The sequence below is a fragment of the Nannospalax galili genome, unplaced genomic scaffold, assembly GCF_000622305.1.
Source record: "Nannospalax galili isolate Female #2095 unplaced genomic scaffold, S.galili_v1.0 scaffold167, whole genome shotgun sequence".
In the NCBI taxonomy this organism is placed as follows: domain Eukaryota; kingdom Metazoa; phylum Chordata; class Mammalia; order Rodentia; family Spalacidae; genus Nannospalax; species Nannospalax galili.
The window spans coordinates 6,972,977-6,980,527 of record NW_008358534.1 but is presented as its reverse complement, the minus strand read 5'-3'; the positions used below and the strand labels follow the sequence as shown (position 1 = coordinate 6,980,527).

Below are 7,551 nucleotides of genomic sequence, written 5' to 3'. Positions count from 1 at the left end.
ATAAGTAATGAGGGAAATGCAAATTAAAACCTCTTTAGATTTCATCTAACCCCATTCAGACTGGCTAAGAGCAAGAGAACAAATGATACCAAATGTTGGAGAGGATGTGGGGAAAGGGGAACAGTCATTCACTGCTGGTGGGGCTGAAAACTTGTTCAACCCCTATGGAAAGTAGGGTGGAGAACTCTTAAAAAACTAAAAATGAACCTACCATTTGACCAAGTTATACCACTCCTTGGCATATACCCAAAGCACTCAACCTTTTGCAGAGACACTTGTACATCCATGTTTGTTGCTGCTCTTTTCACAATAGCTAAGAGATAAAAGCAACCTAAGTGTTCCTCGACTGATAAGTGGATAATGAAAATGTGGTTTATTTATACAATGGAGTTCTACTCAGCAGTAAAAAAGCTGAAATCATGAAATTTGCAGGTAAATGGATGGAACTAGAAACTGTTATACTAAGCGAAGTAACACAGACTCAGAAAAACAAATGAAGTATGTTCTCCCTCATATGTGGATTCCAGCCCCAAACCCTTATAAGTGAGTATATATCCAGACATAAGTACAGGAACCAGGATAATGAAAAAGAACCAGGGATGTAAAGGAAAAGAAAGAACGTGAAAGAGAAGAGCAGTAGGAAACAGGTGTTATTAAGGGAGATACAGATAAAAATGGCATTATTTTAATGGGAGGGGGAGGGAGGGTTGTATAAGGAAACTTGGAGATAAAGTGAAAGAAGGAGGTCAAGGGAGGAGGGACCATAGGAGAAGGGTATTATTAAGGGAGAATAGGAAAAATGGGGGCACTTTAAATTGGGAAACCATGTTGGAAGGGTTAAAAATGAGAGAGATAAATAATGCCTAGCTAATTTAAAAAAAAACAGATGGAACCATATTAATCCATCAACCTACTGACAAGTTATACATAGATCTAGCTCAGGGAACATAATATATGTGTAGTTAAGGATTATCTGAGAATGTTTGGTTTTTGCCCAAGCTTTATGTACATAGCACATGGTAATTAAAAGTACCAGACTGGTGGAACTAACCTTCTTGGATGTTTAACAGACATTATTTGAGGCCTATACTACTCTGATCAGAGGGATGTAAAGACAGTTTTTGCTCCTTGCCCTTCAAGGTCGACTAATTTCCAGGGGAGTATGTAGCATTTCTCAAAATGATCTGTAACTGTGTTGAGTCACCTGTCCTCTTGATCAAGGAGGCTATGGAGACCCCACAGATAGACTTGAACCAGTGTCCATTCTACAAAGAGGAGGGTCAACACAGAGGAAACATTTCTTCCATGCTTCCAAGTGAAGCCAGCCATGTTTGAGCAGGACCTTTGACTTATCTTCACATAGATGGAAGTGGTGAAAGAAAGGAGCCAGGGGCTCCTCCCAAGCCCATGTGACCACTCAGGAACAGATCCTCCAAAAACTTGAAGAGTAAAAAAAGTTTGTTTTTTGGGGCCAACTCTATGTTCTTAAACACCAAATAGCAAAGTATAACAAAATATTAAAGTGATCCATATAATTCTTTAAGAGTCTGTGTGTATAGCTAAAGGCTACATAACAAGAAACAATGCCACACATGAGATACCCTCCTTTGAGTCGTTAGCCAGGGTAGCCCAAGAGATTCCCAGATAGTAACCCAGCATAGAACTGGGAAAATGAACAGCAGACCCCAATCTTATCTAAAGGAATATTGACAACTGATCACTGCTAAATGAAGAAGAGCTGACCTTCTTAAAACAAGGAACTCTAGATAGGCTGACTAGACTCAGTGGATAGACTAGCACTGGGGAATGGCTGGAGCTCTGATAACACAGTAGACAGTAACAGGGATGACAGAGTATATGGCCTCCAGTGGGGGTGTGGAAGCCTATGGAAGGGTACCATTTGGGATGTGGGTATAAAAATGAATAAGATTGCTTGGCATGTTCTGTATGAAATACACACAAAAAATCAATAAATTAAAAATGAATTATATTTTAGGAAGAAGCATAAAAATTTATTTCATGTTAGTTAATAGATATGAAAAACATTACCATTGAAATCTACTTGATGACTTTATATCTATGCTCAGGTGCGAAGGATCTCAGAAAATAACTGATGGTGACTAGTAATAATCAGATATATAGAGATTAGAGACGCATGTGCAAACATCTAAGTGTTAGTTGCATTAAAAATAAGTTTTTCTGTATGAAACTATATTTTAAAATGAAATGAAGATCTTTTTTTTAAAGGTTAAAACCTCATTCAATTTTATGTCTTACAGGGTTTATTCTGAGTACAATAATATGTAACTGTATTAATTCAACACTGTGAAAAAATAAAATGACCATTCATGGGGACTAGAAAGATAGCTCAGCAGTTATGAGCACAGGCTGCTCTTGCAGAGGACCCAGGTTCAGTTTCCAGCACCCAAATGACAGCTAACATCTGTCTATAGTTCTAATTCCAGGGAATCCAACTTCCTTTTCTAAGCTCTGTGGGCATTGCATGACACCGTTGCACTTACATGCATGCAGGTAATACACTCATATATTTTAAAAAATTAAAATAGGGGGTCGAAAGATAACTTGGCAGTTAAGAGCACTGACTGTTCTTGCAGAAGACCTGGGTTTGAATCCCAGCACCCACATGGCAACTAACAACTGTTTGTAACTTCAGTTCCAGGGTATCCGATGCCCTCTTCTGTCCTCTGCAGGCACTGTGCAACATTGGTGCACTTATATACTTGCAAGCACAACATATCCACATTAAATAAATAACTAGAAATAAAATATTTTTAAAAAATGACCATTCATATTTTAACTGTGCTTTAATGGTTTGCCTTATTATTTTTGCAGAAACACGTTTAAATTTTTAATGAACCTGTAAACCAAAAGCTCTTATTTCATAATGAAAACAAACTCCCAAATCATATAGATGTTTATAACAATTGCATTTATCTCAGCAATATTTTTGTTCAATTGTAGGACATTAACTAAATTTCTGTATCAAATATGAGGTGTTAAAGACGAAGAACATTATAGCGTTAATGTAGTCCCAAGGATGATATAGAAGTCATTGTACTTTTCTTAAATATTCACTTTCGATGCTGTTATTTCTAGCACAGTAAGCAGGCAGTCTTTCACATGCTTAAACAGTTTAGTCTTTCTTTGTTATCACATCAGATGTATTGCAAGCAAGAAGCCAGCCATTTAAAGAACATTTTAAGTGAACAACTTGTAAACACCAGGGCTGAAAAATCCTTAATACACAATTTTGGACATTTACAACTGTGACAACTGTGGCTGAAAACTGTTCATGTAGTTCTTCTGAAATGAGATCTCAAAGTATCAGAGTTCAGAATAAAAAGTTCTAGCAACAATAAAATTAACATATGCACAATTTCTTCACCAATTTCTAATACACATGTGAACTGAAACGTCAAGACTTGAGAAACAAACACTGCTCTGATGTTCTGCTACTTCTGTTCTTAATTTATCCTTGGGGACCTTTCATATTATTCTCCGTACTATCCGTTGGTCTTACGTGGGGGAACTGGGTCCCAGAAACCCCGCTGACTGGAACTGCCTGGCTGATCTTCCTCTCTTTGATTTGATACTGCCCAGTCAAACACAGAGTCGTATTTGCAGTTCAGGTTCCTTAAAAGAGTGCGGAATAGACCCCTCATATACACATAATTCGGAGTTTCCTCAAAGTGAAGTCCACGACAGTAGTTTAAGTATTCTGCAAATTCTTTGGGCAATCCCTCGCACAACACTTCAACAGGAGTGGACATTTTCATTTTACAAACTCTTTTTTGTTTGTCGTCCTTTGTTGTAGCCTGTTCTTTGGTCCATGGTAGACTGGCTGTATTTAAATAGATCAGTACATATCCTAATGATTCCAGGTCATCTCGGCGGCTCTGCTCAATACCGAGGTGTGCATTGATGCTAGCATATCGGATGGTGCCAGTGAATCTTTTACGTCCTCTATAGGGTATATGTTCGTTGGTGCTGGTGTTTCTGTACTTTTTAGCCAAACCAAAATCAATTAGGTATAACTTATCAGAGTTCTCTCCAGTACCCAGTAGTACATTATCTGGCTTAATATCTCGGTGTATAAAGTTGTTATTATGCACATGTTCGATTCTACTGATCATCTGGTCGGCTATCATAAGTAGAGATTTCATCGATAACTTTCTTGAACAGAGATTGAAAAGGTCTTCAAGGCTGGGACCCAGAAGATCCATGACTAGTGCATTATGTTCTCTTGCCTGTCCATACCACCAAATGCGGGGGATGCCAACCCCACCTTGAAGAACGTTATATAGTTGGTACTCAAACAGCAACTTGGGGTGCCTAGCCTTCTGGGATTCTAGCTTCACTGCCACTTTCTCACCATTGGTGAGATTTTCTGCCAGATAAATAGTGCCAAAGGAGCCAGCCCCGATCTTCCATAACAATTTAAATCTTTCTCCCACTATAAAAGCGTTTCTGAAGCCGGTGTATTCAGGCAAGAGGCCGCTGTTGCTCTCCATTTAGCTACACAAAGATGGCGGCTGTGGCTAAGCCTCGCACTTAGGAGGGGAGGGTGGAGTCCTGGCAGGGGGCTGCTCTGCTGGGCAAGGCTCTGGAGGTGGATGGCAGGAAACAGAAAGCTGAGGCTTTCCCGACTTTTCGGGGCACAAAACGGGCTTAGCAAAGCCTGATCACCAAAGCTGTCTCTCTCAGCCACAGCCTATGAGTGGTGGTGGCTGCTTAGGCTTGGCCGCTTGGTCAGGGTGTCTGGCTGTCAAGACCTCATTAGGAACTGGGAAGAGGGTATCAGTACCTTACAGGCTCAGAATGGAGGAAACCTGTCTGGCCAAGGATGTCACTGGCCACTGAGAGGATGCCACCGGTCCCTGGGCCACTCAGTTGACTTCAAATCACTCAGTGACGCTAAGATGGCGTCACTCACCGAACAACACGTAATAAAGCCAACGCTCCAGCTGTTTTGTTAGTCCGACTCTAGCCAACACAAAATGGCTGCCAGTCCCTGATAGCCACTAGCCCCGTCTCCTTCCAGTCTCACGTGTGATCCTTGTAAACCTGTCAGCCTTCTTACAGATTAGTTTTGATACCTGGGCATGGTGGCACACCCCTTTAATTCCAGCACTCAAGGAGTAGGGGCAGGTGGATCTCTGTGAGACCGAGGCCAGCCTGGTTGATATCTGTGACTGTGAGATCGAGGCCATCGTGGTCCACATAAGTTCTACACCAACTGGAGCTCCAAATATGTACTTTATTCTATATAATTTTATTAACTCTCTGTGAGTTTGAGGCCAGCCTGGTCTACATAGTGAGTTCTTCATCAACGAGGGCTACAGGAAAATCCTATATAAAAATAACAACAACAAAAAGGTGTAATTTCAAAATCTATGATTTTCCTGAAATATGTACTTTGCTCTATATAATATTTGTATTCTTTGAGAATGTCATCCATGCACACAATGCATTTTAATTCAGCCCCACTCTTACCCTTAATTCCTGCTAGATTGACCACCTACCCCTTCTAACTTCCTGTTTTTTTTTTCTTTCAATAACACACCCAGTCCAATTTTTGCTGCCTATGTAGTCATGGATGTTGGGTGATCCTCCACACTGCTTTTGACAGCATGGTTGCAGACTCTTTTCCTTCTGCTTTCTCTCCTTTCTTTCATTTGGTTTTGGTTTTTTGAGACAGGGTCACATTGTGTAGCCCAGACTGGTCAGGAACTCATTATGTAGTAGTCCTTATTGGCCTCAAAGTCCCAATCCTCCTGCCTCAGCACCCTTATTGTGGGATTATACGCATGAAACTATGCCTGGATTCCATTTTTCTTTAGGAGAAATTATGATTGATTGCATTGGGAGTAGTTTTCCTGTAGGAAGGAGCCACCTTTCTGTAAAAGGGAGCTATCTTCCTGTAAAAGCATATATTTTATACTGAGTGCTCTAAGTCCTATTTATGCAATCTAATTTACCGTGTTAGTTGAGAAGCAGTTTGGTTAAATATAAGATATCTAAAATAAAAGGAACTTTAAAAGGAAAGTAGAGTTCTTTCACACAAAAATGTCCGAGCTGTTTTGGTGGCTATACTAGTTACTTTTTGCATTATTATAACCCAAATACCTGACAGAACACCTTAAAAGGAAGATTTATTTGGCTCAGTTTTTACAGAGGGTTCATTCAGTTCATGGTCATTTGGCCTGATAAACTTGGGCAGGACATAGCAGCAGGGATGTATAGCTCACATCATTATGGATGGGAAACAATCAGTGATAGGATAAAGCCGGGATAACATATCTTAACACCCCCCACCCCAGGGACCTACTTCCTCCAGCTAGGCCTGGCCTCCTAAAGTTTCCACAACATTTGGTCCAGGCTTCAGGCTTCAGGCTCCAAGCTCCAGGCTCCTTATTTCTTTTTTTGCATTGATTTTCCAGGGATACTATTGGCATCATGCTCACAGCCGTGTCTTTAGTGTTTTCAGTAGAAAGGGACAAAAGAAGGGAAAAGGAATTTCTTCTCCTTGTGGGTGTAAACCAGTCACAGTTATAGGACAGATATATTGCTTACCTAGTGTGTGAGATCCTGTGTTCAGTTCCACCCACTACTTACTGAAAATAATGCAATAAGTAAAAAAAAAAAAGAACAAAAAAATGCATGAATTTGAAGTTGCCAAACTCCTTTAAATATCCTTTAAGTCAGGAATTTATGAAGTAGTGATAATTCACTGCAAAGTGGTCTGGAAAAAATAGTTTTTATTCTAAGTGGCCAGGTATCAGATAAAAATTAGAGACTCTGTTATTATAAAAGCTCTAAAGCACTAGTAGTCTTTATGTATTTACCAAGCAAAATATTTCAGAATCTAAAAATATAATAAAGAAGTACTTCTAAATATAGTCCTGTATACCCTTCCTGCCTACTTCAGTCTATTGTAGACCCTCCCCTCACTTTTGCATAACTGATAATGGAAAGTCTCAGTTAAATATGGTTATTTTAACAAATTGATTATGGAAAATCTCAAATATGCAAAAGTATATTGAATAGTTTAATGAACTCCCATGTACCCATCATCCAGCTTCAATTGTCACTTCATTGCCTAAAACTGTTTCACTTATAACTTATTCTCCTTGAAAGATCATTTTGAAGAAAATACTATGCTTCATATCATTTCATGTCAATACAGTTACTTTAAATCTTGATTTTTTTTCTTTTAAAGCAGTTGATTAAGAAATAGGAATGGAGAAAGGAAATCAGGAAAGGTGGTTACCAAGGTTAAGTTAGACTATCAGTCATCCAACTTAAGCGATCATTACTCTGAAGCAAATGTTAATTCAAAGCAGAGTCTTAACAGGATTTGCTTTTGCTCATTTTTTGTCTTAGCTTTATGTCACCTTCATTATTCTCTTTCAGTTTACTGTCTTGTTCTTTTGTAGCACATATAATTTATAATTATTTGATATTTATGTGTTTCTTCCATCAGAATGTAGGCTTCATGACATCAGGGACTCACATTAACACTTGCTTCAT

At 39.2% G+C, this 7,551-nt stretch overlaps 1 pseudogene; it reads right to left on the bottom strand.

Moving 5' to 3' along the window:
- Positions 1-3,524: 3,524 nt before the first annotated feature.
- On the bottom strand, positions 3,525-4,532 carry LOC103724697 (annotated as a pseudogene).
- Between the last annotated feature and the right edge of the window lie 3,019 nt (positions 4,533-7,551).